Source organism: Mus musculus, chromosome 6 (assembly GCF_000001635.26).
Source record: "Mus musculus strain C57BL/6J chromosome 6, GRCm38.p6 C57BL/6J".
NCBI classification, from domain to species: Eukaryota; Metazoa; Chordata; class Mammalia; order Rodentia; family Muridae; genus Mus; species Mus musculus.
Window position 1 is genome coordinate 43,888,501 of NC_000072.6, and position 13,300 is coordinate 43,901,800.

The following is a 13,300-nucleotide window of genomic DNA, read 5'->3' on the forward strand; positions in this document are numbered from 1 at the left end:
GAAGTTCAGCGAGAGATGATCTCCTCCGCTCCCTTATCCCTCACCACCATGGCAGTCAGGAGAGCTGGTCCCAGGGTCATGAGAATAAGTGAACCAGTCCTGTCTCTCACCTACTTCAAAACTCAGGAGAATAGAAGAGTGGGCCTTGTACCTCATTTGGGCAAAGGATTGCTGGTGAGCCTGCTCCAAGGGTGTGAGAACCAAAGAGTAGGTGGTCTGACTAGCTCAGATACTTCTCAAACCCATCTCCAGTCAGACTTTGAATTGGCTCAGCCCAACATCTATCCCATCAATGAACTATTGGAGTGTATGAAAGGGCAGGTCCACAGATGCAAAACTACAGGATCTCCATGACACAGGGCAATAATTGGATATCTGAGAGGAGTCCCAGTGAGGTTCCAGTACTGATAGAGTAGTGTAGACAAGTCATTTCAATGAACATTTACAAGCAAAGAAGTGTAGATAAAGGGTATACTGTGAGACACACTGACACACTGCGGATTCCACAGCAAGATTGTTTTTTCTTTGTTGGTGAAGTTGCAAGGGTAGGAATAGGGGTTGGGAGATAAGCGGGATTGGGTGCATGATGTGAAATTCACAAAGAACCAATAAAAAGTTAAAAAAATAAAATGATAATACATTGGCATTCTATAAATGTTTAATTCAAAGGGATTAATGAAAGATTTCTTTCAAAAATTATAACCCTGGACAGTTAGCAAGCAGCATAATCTGTTATCTTATGGCCCAAAATATACTGAAACATATGTGCTGTCAAGGACTATCCAATATATTTGAATATATTACAGATTATAGTAAATCAATCTTGGATGTTGCCCAATTGGTTGGGAGCTTCCCTTCCCTTCTCTTGCTCTAAGTCTGCTCTCTTGGCTATTATTGTTTGGCTCTGGGAAGTGTCTGATTATGGTCGGCTTGATTATTCTCTCCCATGATGCATTGAACAAAGAATGCCAGCAATTCTCTGTGTACAGCTAGTCCATAAATGTAAATGCTAGAGTCATGTGGCAGTCAGATTACAGAACGTAGATGGAAAAATGACAAAGTATTTCACACAGGATATCAAGTAGAAATGAGAAGAAAGAAGGAACAGTAGAGGAAACAAGCAAAAGAATCCCTAGTTCTTTAAGAATACTTATATTTAGGTTTTCTGGATTGTGTGTGTGTGTGTGTGTGTGTGTGTGTGTGTGTGTGTGTGTGTGTGTAAATTCCTCTGTGTGTTTAAGTTCCTGTGTTTTGGGGGGAGGGGCTTGTATGTACCACAGAACGTGGAGGCCAGAGATAACAGGTTTTTAGTCTCGGGCATCCCAGACACTGCTGGACACTTTGGAAGAGCTGAGAACAAAATGGGGGCCCTCTGGGGTGGCACGGTCAGCCCCAGGGCTGAAGGGAGGAGAGGGCAAGGAGAGAGGGCACTTGGTGTTTTCCATGTGGGTGAGAGTCCTTGGTCTGGTCTGTGGCTGGAGCACAGGAAGACCTTCTGCCAGGTGGTTAGATGTGGCTCTTTAGGGGAAAGCCTATCTCATCATTCAAGCACAGCGGGCCTTTATGAGCAGAAACAGTCTATGGTTTTAGAGCTTTATTGTAGAAAGGCAGAGAGAAAGAGAGAAGGTAGAAAGAGGGAGAGAGGCTGTCCATGGCCATATGGAGAGGGGGGAAAGGGAGAGAGAGAAGGAGGTCTAGAGATGAGAGCAAGAAAGGTGAGAGCTTAAAGAGAGGAGGGGCCAAGCATCCCCTTTTATAGTGGGCTGGGCTACCTTGCTGTTGCCAGGTAATTGTAGCAAGGGGTATACCTGGCTATAGTAAGATAACTGTGGGGGTAGAGTCTAGCCAGAATGCCAGGAGCTTGGGATATTGTCTGTGTGACTTATAGTCACAGAATTATGGAGTTGGGGGCTCTGTGGTGTCAGGCTCCTGTCTCTGGGAATGTGGCTCACTCTTCTGTCCCTTGTAGAGTTTTCTACTGGGTTCCAGAAGTAAGCCTCATTCAACCAAAATGGGCTGCCTTTCACGGCCCCACATGTGAGTGAGTGTGTGTGTGTGTGTGTGTGTGTGTGTGTGTGTGTGTGTGTGTGGTTAGTACTTAAAATTTAACTTGAAGCCTTGCACATAAAGTGAGTACAAAAATGCTCTACTTCTGAATTAATATCTAGCCTTTAATTCCCATATTTTTCTGCTAATGTAATTCTACTGTAACATAACTATTCCTATGGTCTGTGGAACTGCCTGTAGCTATTTTTTATATTTTTATTTTACAGAGATACAGCAGAGATTGAATGACTGACTCCCAGTATCCCAAAAACTAATGTATAACCTTCATGGAAAAGCTGGATAGCCTGTGATCCCACCCATTTTCAGGCTAACTTGTGCAAGTAGACTAAGTGCTATGACATCTTCTTTTATTTATTTCTGCACTTATGCACTAGAGATTTCTATCATGCACAATTGTAGGAATAATAGCCTTGCTATTCAAGTCTCTGACCAAGACTAATCATTCTTCCACTTATCTTCTTTTTACTTTTACTAAACTTAATTTTTGAACTTAACTGACAGCCTAATGGCATTGAATTAGATACAAATCTACCACCTTACCTCAGAGTCTATGGTAATTTAAGAGTTCAAAAAGTCTCTGTTGAACTCTAGTATCTAGTATCTAGTATGCATGTTCAGTTCCTGTCTTGTCAGCTACACCCATTCCCATTCACTTCTACATGAAGAGATTTGTATCATTCAAAGTTAACATTACCCACCCTTACGTGACTTCCAATGGGAAGTTTGTATTGATATCTGGTCATTTCCAAATTTTAAAACAAAACTCTTTTGAAGTTCAGTGCTTTCTTGCACTTCCCTATGTATGTTCCACATGAGTCATCTAGTATTATCGTATATAAAGAAGTGAGATAAGTTATCTTGTACCTGGACACTTCAATTTTTAACCTGCCTTAGGCAAGGCAAAATCCTGATTTCTTTGTCCTCTGAATATTTTTCTGTTCTTTTCCTTTTCTCTTGGGACACATTGTCTATATGCCATATTCAGGGATTAACACTCATTCTTTCTGTAGAATGAAACTTACAGAATCTGGTAAATTACTTGCTGCAATATTACTTGCCACCTTACTTGTGTGAAAATTATTTTCTTTCCTTCAAATCTGGTTTCAGAATCTATTATCTATCCCTACAATGAAGGGATTCTCAGTGAAAAATTACGGTATGGTTTTAAGTGATCTGTGATTCCCATCCTTCTATTTTCACTCCAGTTCTTCTAAATTTTATAACTGGTGTGAAGTAGTCCAACTAGAGAGAGTAAAAAGCATCTCACAGTCAAACATCAGTCTGCTATCCAGTTCCATGTTATCTATATCCATTTCTATGTTTGCAAATAATAAGTTATCATTTTATCAGGTCATGACAGTGAACATCTGTAGACAGAGACTGAGAAAGAATAGTTGGAAGGTTGAGGGAAGGCTGAGTTACGTAGGATGAGACTCTCTCTCTCTCTCTCTCTCTCTCTCTCGTTTTGGTTTTTCGAGACATAATGTCTCAAAAAAGATGATGGATGAATGAATAAATAAGAACAAATAAAAAGAAATGCATATTGTACGATGTACAAGTTGATGAAAAATAATCTTTAACTGTGTTTCTGAACAGAATCACAATTAGGGCTATTTAATGGGCTTTCTACTAACAATTTTAAAATGAATTTTTACCTTCTTTATATATTTTGTATAGTATAAAACAGATGGAATTATTTCAGTTATATGGCCTTTCGAATTTTACACCTTAAGGACTTTGTTACTGACATATCTGCTTCATATTTTTAAAATTTGAACTATACTTACACATATTTTTTTGTCCATGTATTTTTTTTATTTTATATTTTTTAATAGGTATTTTCTTCATTTTCTTTTCCAATGTTATCCCAAAAGTCCCCCATGCCCTCCCCTTCTCTCACCCCCCTTCCCATTTCTTGGCCCTTGCATTCCCCTGTACTTAGGCATATAATGTCTGTAAGACCAATGGGCCTCTCTTTCAACTGATGGCCAAATAGGCCATCTTCTGATACATATGCAGCTAGAGACATAAGATCGGGGGGGGGGGGCGGGGGAAGAGGTATTGGTTAGTTCATATTGTTGTTCTACCTATAGGTAATGTAAACGAGGAAAATACCTAATTAAAAAAAAGAAAGAAAGAAAGTGGGCAGCCTTGTCTAGTCCCTGATTTTAATGGGATTGCTTCCAGCTTCTCACCATTTACTTTGAAATTGGCTACTGGTTTGCTGTAGACTGCTTTTATCATGTTTAGGTACAAGACTTTTATCATGAATGGGTGTTGGATTTTGTCAAATGCTTTCTCCCCATCTAACGAGATGATCATGTGGTTTTTGTCTTTGAGTTTCTTTATATAATGGGTTACGTTGATGGATTTCCGCATATTAAACCATCCCTGCATCCCTGAAATGAAACCTACTTGTTCAGGATAGATGATTGTTTTAATGTGTTCTTGGATTTTGTTAGCAAGAATTTTATTGAGTAGTTTTGCACCGATATTCATAAGGGAAATTGGTCTGAAGTTCTCTATCTTTGTTGGATCTTTCTGTGGTTTAGGTATCAGAGTAATTGTGCCTTCATAGAATGAATTGGGTAGAATACCTTCTGCTTCTATTTTGTGGAATAGTTTGTGAAGAACTGGAATTAGACCTTATTTGAAGTTCGATAGAATTCTGCACTAAACCCATCTGGTCCTGGGCTTTTTTTGGTTGGGAGACTATTAATGACTGCTTCTATTTCTTTAGGGGATATAGAACTGTTTATATCCTTAACCTAATCCTGATTTAACTTTTGTACCTGGTATCTGTCTAGAAACTTGTCCATTTCATCCAGGTTTTCCAGTTTGGTTGAGTATAGCCTTTTGTAGAAGGATCTGATGGGGTTTTGGATTTCTTCAGGATGTGTTGTTATTTCTCCCTTTTCATTTCTGATTTTGTTAATTAGGATGCTGACCCTGTGCCCTCTAGTGAGTCTAGCTAAGGGTTTATCTATCTTGGGGATTTTCTCAAAGAACCAGCTCCTCATTTGGTTGATTATTTGAATAGTTCTTGTTTCCACTTGGTTGATTTTGCCCCTGAGTTTGATTATTTCCTGCTGTTTATTCTTCTTGGGTGAATTTGCTTCCTTTTGTTCTAGAGCTTTTAGGTGTGTTGTCAAGCTGCTAGTGTTTGCTCTCTCAAGTTTCTTTTTGGAGGAACTCAGAGCTATGAGTTTTCCTCTTAGAAACGCTTTCATTGTGTACCATAAGTTTGGGTATGTTGTGGCTTCATTTTCATTAAACTCTAAATTCTTTAATTTCTTTCTTCATCCCTTCCTTGACCAAGGTATCATTGAGAAGAGTGTTGTTCACTTTCCATGTGAATGTTGACTTTCTATTATCTATGCTGCTACTGAAGATCAGCCTTAGTCCATGCTGATCTGATAGGATGCATGGGAAAATTTCAATATTTTTGTATCTGTTGAGGCCTTTTTTGTGACCAATTATATGGTCAAATTTTCACAAGGTACCATGAGGTGCTGAGAAGGTATATCCTTTTGTTTTAGGATAAAATGTTATGTAGATATCTGTTAGATCCATTTATCTCATAACTTCTGTTAGTTTCACTAGTGTCCCTGTTTAGTTTCTGTTTCCATGATCTGTCCAGTGATGAAAGTGTTGTGTTGAAGTCTCCCACTACTATTGTGTGAGGTGCAATGTGTGCTTTGAGCTTTACTAAAGTTTCTTTAATGAATGTGGCTGCCCTTGCATTTGGAGCATAGATATTCAGAATTGAGAGTTCCTCTTGGAGGATTTTACCTTTGATGAGTATCAAGTTTCCCTCCTTGTCTTTTTTGATAACTTTGGGTTGGAAGTCGATTTTATTTGATATTAGAATGGTTACTCCAGTTTGTTTCTTCATACCATTTGCTTGGAAAATTGTTTTCCAGCCTTTTGCTCTGAGGTAGTGTTTGTCTTTTTCCCTGAGATGGGTTTCCTGTAAGCAGCAAAATGTTGGGTCCTGTTTTTGTAGCCAGTCTGTTAGTGTATGCCTTTTTATTGGGGAATTGAGTCCATTAATACTAAGAGATATTAAGGAAAAGTAAGTGTTGCTTCCTTTTATTTTTGTTGTTAGATTTGGCATTCTGTTCTTGTGGCTGTCTTCTTTTTGGTTTGTTGAGGGATTACTTTCTTGCTTTTTCTAGGATGTCATTTTAGTCCTTGTATTATTTTTTTCTGTTATTATCCTTTGAAGGGTTGGAATCATGTAAAGATAATGTGTGAATTTGGTTTTGTTGTGGAATACTTTGGATTCTCCATCTATGGTAATTGAGAGTTTGGCTGGGTATATTAGCCTGGTCTGGCATTTGTGTTCTCTTAGTGTCTGTATAACATCTGTCCAGACTCTTCTGGCTTTCATAGTCTCTGGTGAAAAGTCTGGTGTAATTCTGATAGGCTTGCCTTTATACGTTATTTCGCCCTTTTCTCTTACTGCTTTTAATATTCTATTTTTATTTAGTGCATTTGTTCTGATTATTATGTGTTGGGAGGATTTTCTTTTCTTGTCCAGTCTATTTGGAGTTCTGTAGGCTTCTTGTATGTTCATGGGCATCTCTTTCTTTATGTTTGGGAAGTTTTCTTCTAGAATTTTGTTGAAGATATTTGTTGGCCCTTTAAGTTGAAAAACTTCGTTCTCATCTTGTCCTATTATCCACAGGTTTGGTCTTCTCATTGTGTCCTGGATTTCCTGGATGTTTTGAGTTAGTATCTTTTTGCATTTTGCATATTTTTTGATTGTTGTGCCGATGTTCCCTATGGAATCTTCTGCACCTGAGATTCTCTCTTCTATCTCTTGCATTCTGTTGCTGATGCTCGCATCTATGGTTCCAGATTTCTTTCCTAGGGTTTTTATCTCCAGCATTGTCTCACTTTTGGTTTTCTTTATTGTGTCTACTTCCCTTTTTAGGTCTAGTATGGTTTTGCTCATTTCCATCACCTGTTTGGATGTGTTTTCCTGTTTTTCTTTAAGGTCTTCTACGTGTTTGGTTGTGTTTTCCTGTTTTTCTTTAAGTCTTGTAACTCTTTAGCAGTGTTCTCCTGTATTTCTTTAAGTGAGTTATTTAAGTCCTTCTTGATGTCCTCTACCATTATCATGAGATATGCTTTTAAATCTGTGTCTAGCTTTTTGAGTGTGTTGGGGTGCCCAGGACTGGGCGAGGTGGGAGTGTTGAGTTCTGATGATGGTGAGTGGTCTTGGTTTCTGTTAGTAAGATTCTTGCATTTGCCTTTCGACATCTGGTAATCACTGGGGTTAGTTGGTATAGTTGTCTCTGGTTAGAGCTTGTCTCTCTAGTGATTCTGTTAGCCTCTATCAGCAGATCTGGGAGACTAGATCTCCCCTTTGAGTTTCAATGGTCAGAGCACTCTCTGCAGGCAAGCTCTCCTCTGACAGGGAAGGTGCACAGATATCTGGCGTTTGGACCTGCCTTTGGCAGAAGATGAAGGCCCCAAACAGGGCCTGTCACGGAAGCTGTTAGCTTCTGTAGTCCTCACTCTCACCTCCGCAGAGTAGTCTCAGAGGGATCTGGGAACCAAGATGGCACCCCCAGGTGCTGTGGCAAAGCCCTCCTGGGCAGCAGGCGGGGGGAGGGGGAAATGACACCTCTCCTCTGGCAGGGAAGGTGCTTGGATGTCTGGAGCCCAAAATGGGGTCTGCCTCAGAAGCTGTCCTTTAAGGACTTTGGGGGTGTCTGCTGACTCTGTGCCCAAGGTGACCTGGTGGGGGTGCCGATTGGAAGGGATTTGTGACCCTGGACTTGCTGGCTTTTCTGCTTCCCTAATGCTGTCTCAGGTCCCGTGTGATTGAAGTGGAACAGAAGTTTTTTTCCCCATACCAGTGGTCCTTAGTTCACATGGAGAGTCCTCTAGGGGACCTTGGGAATGTCCGCTCACTCCTCGCCCAAGGTGACCCCCCTAAACTTACACATATTATGTCACCAACATAATGTATTAGGCATTCATCAATGAAGTCCTTATTGTTTCACATCTTTTAAACTACAGTGAGAATACTTAATTGAGAATATTTAAATTCATGCTAATTGAGGACAACTCAGAAAAAGAGATGAGAGGAGAGGCAGGAAGAGAAATGAATGAAGAACATAGGAATTGAGGAAAGGAGAGAAGATAAAATGAGGAATTTAGATTGTGTGTGTAATTAATAAACTTGGATTGAAAATCTGGTTGTTATAGCACTAAGAATGAAAGTAGTTTTGCGCACACACGCACGCGCGCGCGCGCGCGCACACACACACACACACACACACAAACACATACACACACACATACATGAGCTTTATCAATGGGTTAAAAGGAGAGCCTTTGAGCAATTCAATGAATGCTCCTGTGACTCCTTTGTGAGTATCTGTGTCAAAAGCAAAGGAAAAGAATACCTGGCCAATCTCTGGGTATTTTACAACTCACAACTACAAAGCCAAGAAGGTCCACACCAACAGAGCTAAGGTTTCCTTATTATTATAATGTTAATGTCTTGACAATTTGTACTCCACAGAAATGTCCCTATAAGAATGTACAAGTGATGCATGATCAATATGCCTCCACCATTAGTCTCCTTAGGTTACTAAAATAGTCACTCTTTCATGAAATATGCACACTCTTGAGAAATCATTTTAATAACTGCAAAATGTTTCAAGTGAAAGACAAAGAAACAGTGATGGGGAAAAGATGGCAAATTAAAAGAAAGGTAATATCTATTGGAGAAGTAAAATTCAATTGAAATATGCCCAGCTATTAGTCTCAGTAGCTCTAAGAGCAGAGCATGGGACCATGGGTTGCTTAACCACAATGCAGCTTGTAGTGCTTCCATTATTCAGATTTTCCAGGGTTTGGAGTGCAAATGAAAGCACTAATCAGAGGACAGTGAAAATGGACCATTCATAAACCCACAGTTCTATGTTCATCCTTTCTCTTAAACTCTTCACTTCTTTTTCACAGGTCATTGAGAAACCTCTTGGGAGCTTGTACAGATGTTATAAACTCATTTCCTTTGATCAGCTTTTTATTTTACATATACATTTAAAAAGTCTTCTACCTACACCTGGTCGATATATGTTTCTTGTGTGAACATAAAACTTTTGTTTCAATTAGTGTATTAGCACAATTATTAATTACTGATCTATTAATCTGAATAGACAGAGAATATTAAATTTAAATATGACTGAGGACATCATCTAGTTCAAAATTGACTCATTTTATTGTGAAAATAATAAATCTACACAAGAGAAGAAATATATTTCATAAGATGACAGAGGTAGGGTTAGAGTTCAGATAGATCTTTGGATCTAAGTTAGATGTACTGTAAAACCTTAGTGCTTCAGAGTAGTTTGGATCACTCACTGCCTAATTACTTTTTGATTTTAATCATATCTCTATATCACACATAAAGTACTTTTTGACCTTATAGTCATACTAAATCAATATGGGATTAAATTAATTTCTTTCTTGATTTTAGATTCAATTTAGGATATGGCAATCTATTTTCTACACTATTTATTTTCTTTTTCTTTCAGAAAAACACAACTGAAAATTTTCAGAATGTCCTTCATTTCACGTGATACAATCTCTGACTGCCATGTAGCCAACCATCTCCCTAAGAAATGTGCTCAATTTAAATGGTACTGATTTCATGTCAGTGCACAGAAGTCCTTGTCACTTGGTAAAATATCTTGTGCGGTGGGAATCCCTTTTTAAAAAGGTCAGCAATCTTCAGGGTTTATTCAGAGATGGTCCTGCACTGCTTATTCGTGGCAGTAGATGGACACATTTATAAAAGCAACAGAAGAGGTCTGGAAGAATGGTGACACATTTTAAATTTCTCATAGAATTGAATGCAAACGTGGACAGATGAAGAGATAAAATGTCAGCCAGAGAATTTGGAGAAGAGGGAGCTTAAGGGTGATTGCAAGAGAGAGAGATTTTGGAGGGAAGTGGATTAAATACTGTTTCAGCATGTGTGACATCTTCCCCCACAGCAATTTGAAGTCCTATTTGATTTACAGTTGCTACGCTCTGTAAACATTAAGATGATCAGGACATTGAAGGAAATTAATAACATGCTCCAAAGTCAAGGCATAATTTTTGGAATATTATTCCTTTGTAGCTAAATGTATTCTCTTGGATTTATCAAATTATCTATTTAGTGAGTATTTAACCTATGCACACTGCAGTCTCACTAAGAAGAGAATGAGCCTGCGTTTGTGCCACAGAAACAAAGAGCTGAGGTTGTAGACAGAACCAGAACTCTGCTTTGACTCTGTATTAAAATTTCTTAAAGTCATAGAAGCTATGACTTGATAAGACCTGTTTATCGTGTGCTAATGGTTCTTTTGATTGGCAGCTGCCTATTTTCTGCTTATACTTCTTTAGTGATAATGAACTCAGAATTTGCTGAAATAGGCCATTTACCTTTTAGACAACTTGAACTTTAGTGGTTCTTTTGCTCTCAGAGTTTAAAATGAGTTGCAATATTAGTAAGTAAGTAAGTAAATAAATAAACCTCAACAATATATAAAATATGTAGTCATGTAAACTTAGCAAATGCTACAAGAAACCAGTAACTTTTGATCAAACACAACTTCCTCTTCCCCAGCAAACAGGCAGTCTGGATACTGAAGCGTATTTTCTATACATTGCAGCTTTTTTTTTTTTACATTATTTTTTTTATTATTACGTATTTTTCTCAATTACATTTCCAATGCTATCCCAAAAGTCCCCCATACCCTCCCCCACACTTCCCTACCCACCCATTCCCATTTTTTTTGGCCCTGGCATTCCCCTGTACTGGGGCATATAAAGTTTGTGTGTCCAATGGGCCTTTCTTTCCAGTGATGGCCGACTAGGCCATCTTTTGATACCTATGCAGCTAGAGTTAAGAGCTGGTTAGTTCATAATGTTTTTCCACCTATAGGGTTGCAGATCCCTTTAGCTCCTTGGCTACTTTCTCTAGCTCCTCCATTGGGAGCCCTATGATCCATCCAATAGCTGACTGTGAACATCTACTTCTGTGTTTGCTAGGCCCCGGCATAGTCTCACAAGAGACAGCTATATCTGGGTCCTTTCAGCAAAATCTTGCTAGTGTATGCAATGGTGTCAGCGTTTGGAAGCTGATTATGGGGTGGATCCTTGGATATGGCAGTCTCTAGATGGTCCATCCTTTCGTCACAGCTCCAAACTTTGTCTCTGTAACCCCTTCCATGGGTGTTTTGTTCCCAATTCTAAGGAGGGGCACAGTGTCCACACTTTGGTCTTCCCTCTTCTTGAGTTTCATGCGTTTAGCAAATTGTATCTTATATCTTGGGTATTCTAAGTTTTGGGCTAATATCCAATTATCAGTGAGTAAATATTGTGTGAGTTCCTTTCCCTGACTGAACTGACAGTGATTAGCTGGCTAGCAAGGTTTCCATTTCTCCCCTAACTCTCCACCTTCCTACCCTGCCCCAATTTTTACTTGCTTCTGGGCATACTGCTTGGACATCCCAGTAGAGTATCTTCATCTCAGGTGCCCTAACGAGCCTTAATACCTTAAGGGGCAATTTCCTAGGTTTAAGAGTCTTCTCATGTTACTTTAGCCCATGAGTCTGTCTCAGCTGACATCACTTTGCTAATCAGCCCAAGCCTGAGGAAGTGGCAAGAATCTGCAGCATACCTCCAGAAGTTTTTTTGGTAAATTTCTTTATGGCATACCGACAACTGGAGCTGGACTTAGCAGTGTAAGGCAGACCAATATATGTGTCATTAGCAAAGAATCCTTCATCAAGTGTCCTTTCACGTGCTTGCTTTAGCAGAAGATCCTTTCACTTGTGTCTGCTTCAGTGAAATGTTTCTTCATGAGTGTGCATTAGCCTTTCACCTGTGTCCACTTCAGGAAACCACTCCTTTACGTGTTTGTCTCAGGAAAACTCCATCCAACACAACTGACTTTCCAAAGAACCCTTAAGTTTCCATCACCGTTGTCTTAGGTATAGCTTTTCCAGATGCCTCTGCTCAGAGGTCTTCACATATATGTGCTCTGCAGGAGTAGACTGCTAAGATGCCCCTATGCTATCTGGACTGAACCCTTCCAGTGCAGTGCTAACTTCACAGAGCTGCTCAAAGGGATTCCCTCACTCATCACACAGATTATGCTGAACCGTGTTCATGCTGTGGAGATCAGTAATCTCATTATTGGTGTGAGGGGACAATATTCAAAAGGCTGAAAATGGCCTTCTGACTTTGCATAACCTTACACAATTCCGTGTTCTTGGCAGGAAGCTCTGTTTATCCCCATTGACATTAAGAGATCAACTGGAGACTAGGTCTCCACAAAATTTCGGAGAAAAATGTGTGATGTAGTGAACCCAGTATGTTTTGGTGTCTCAAGGCAAAGTGATGCAAAAATTGTGGGAAAAGAAAAGAAAAACAAAACAAAACAAAACAAAACCTATAATCCCAGGTGGAAAGTCTATGTCAGTGATGGAGCCAATGCAGCTTCATAGAGGAGACAGAATTGCAATGATAAATTAAGCATCATTTCAAAGACCCAGAAAGGGCCCAGAAGCCTTGGAAATTCATGTAAAATTCTCTCTATCCAGCCCATCCATGTCTCAATAGATTGCATTTCATCATCCAAATCCCAACAGTGTTGTGAGGGTAACACATATCAGAAAAATGTGTTCTTATGGACTTTGGAGTTTGAATAGTTCAAAATTGTACTTCGAAGGCACATTCAATTGTTTTCTAATATTTCTAACATGAATGTCGTTAAATTATCCTTGATTTATATCTGAATTGGCGGATTAATTTGTGGGTAAACTATAAGTAGCTTTATTACTGGTGAAAAAAATAAGTTTTAAAATCATCCATTATACAGAATGCCATCAGTTTTCAATTGAGGAATGCCTTTAATTATTAACTAAATAGATGGTTGATGGAGTTTAACTTTAAAATGAAAGACTAGTAGAATACAATAAAATTGTAATAGATATCTGCTTGTTATTCATTAAAATTTGATCTGGAAGAATCTTCTTCCTTGTTTTCTGGCAGTGCAGAGTTGAACAACACTGTAATTGCAATGATTGATAGGTTCCTCATTAAAACTTCAAAATTACTTCTCTTCCTGGGATCAAGCTTCCAAACTTCTTTATAAGATGTTATTGTTACAAACAATTGCCACCACTGTTTAATAGTCTCTAGCCCAAACCAATAA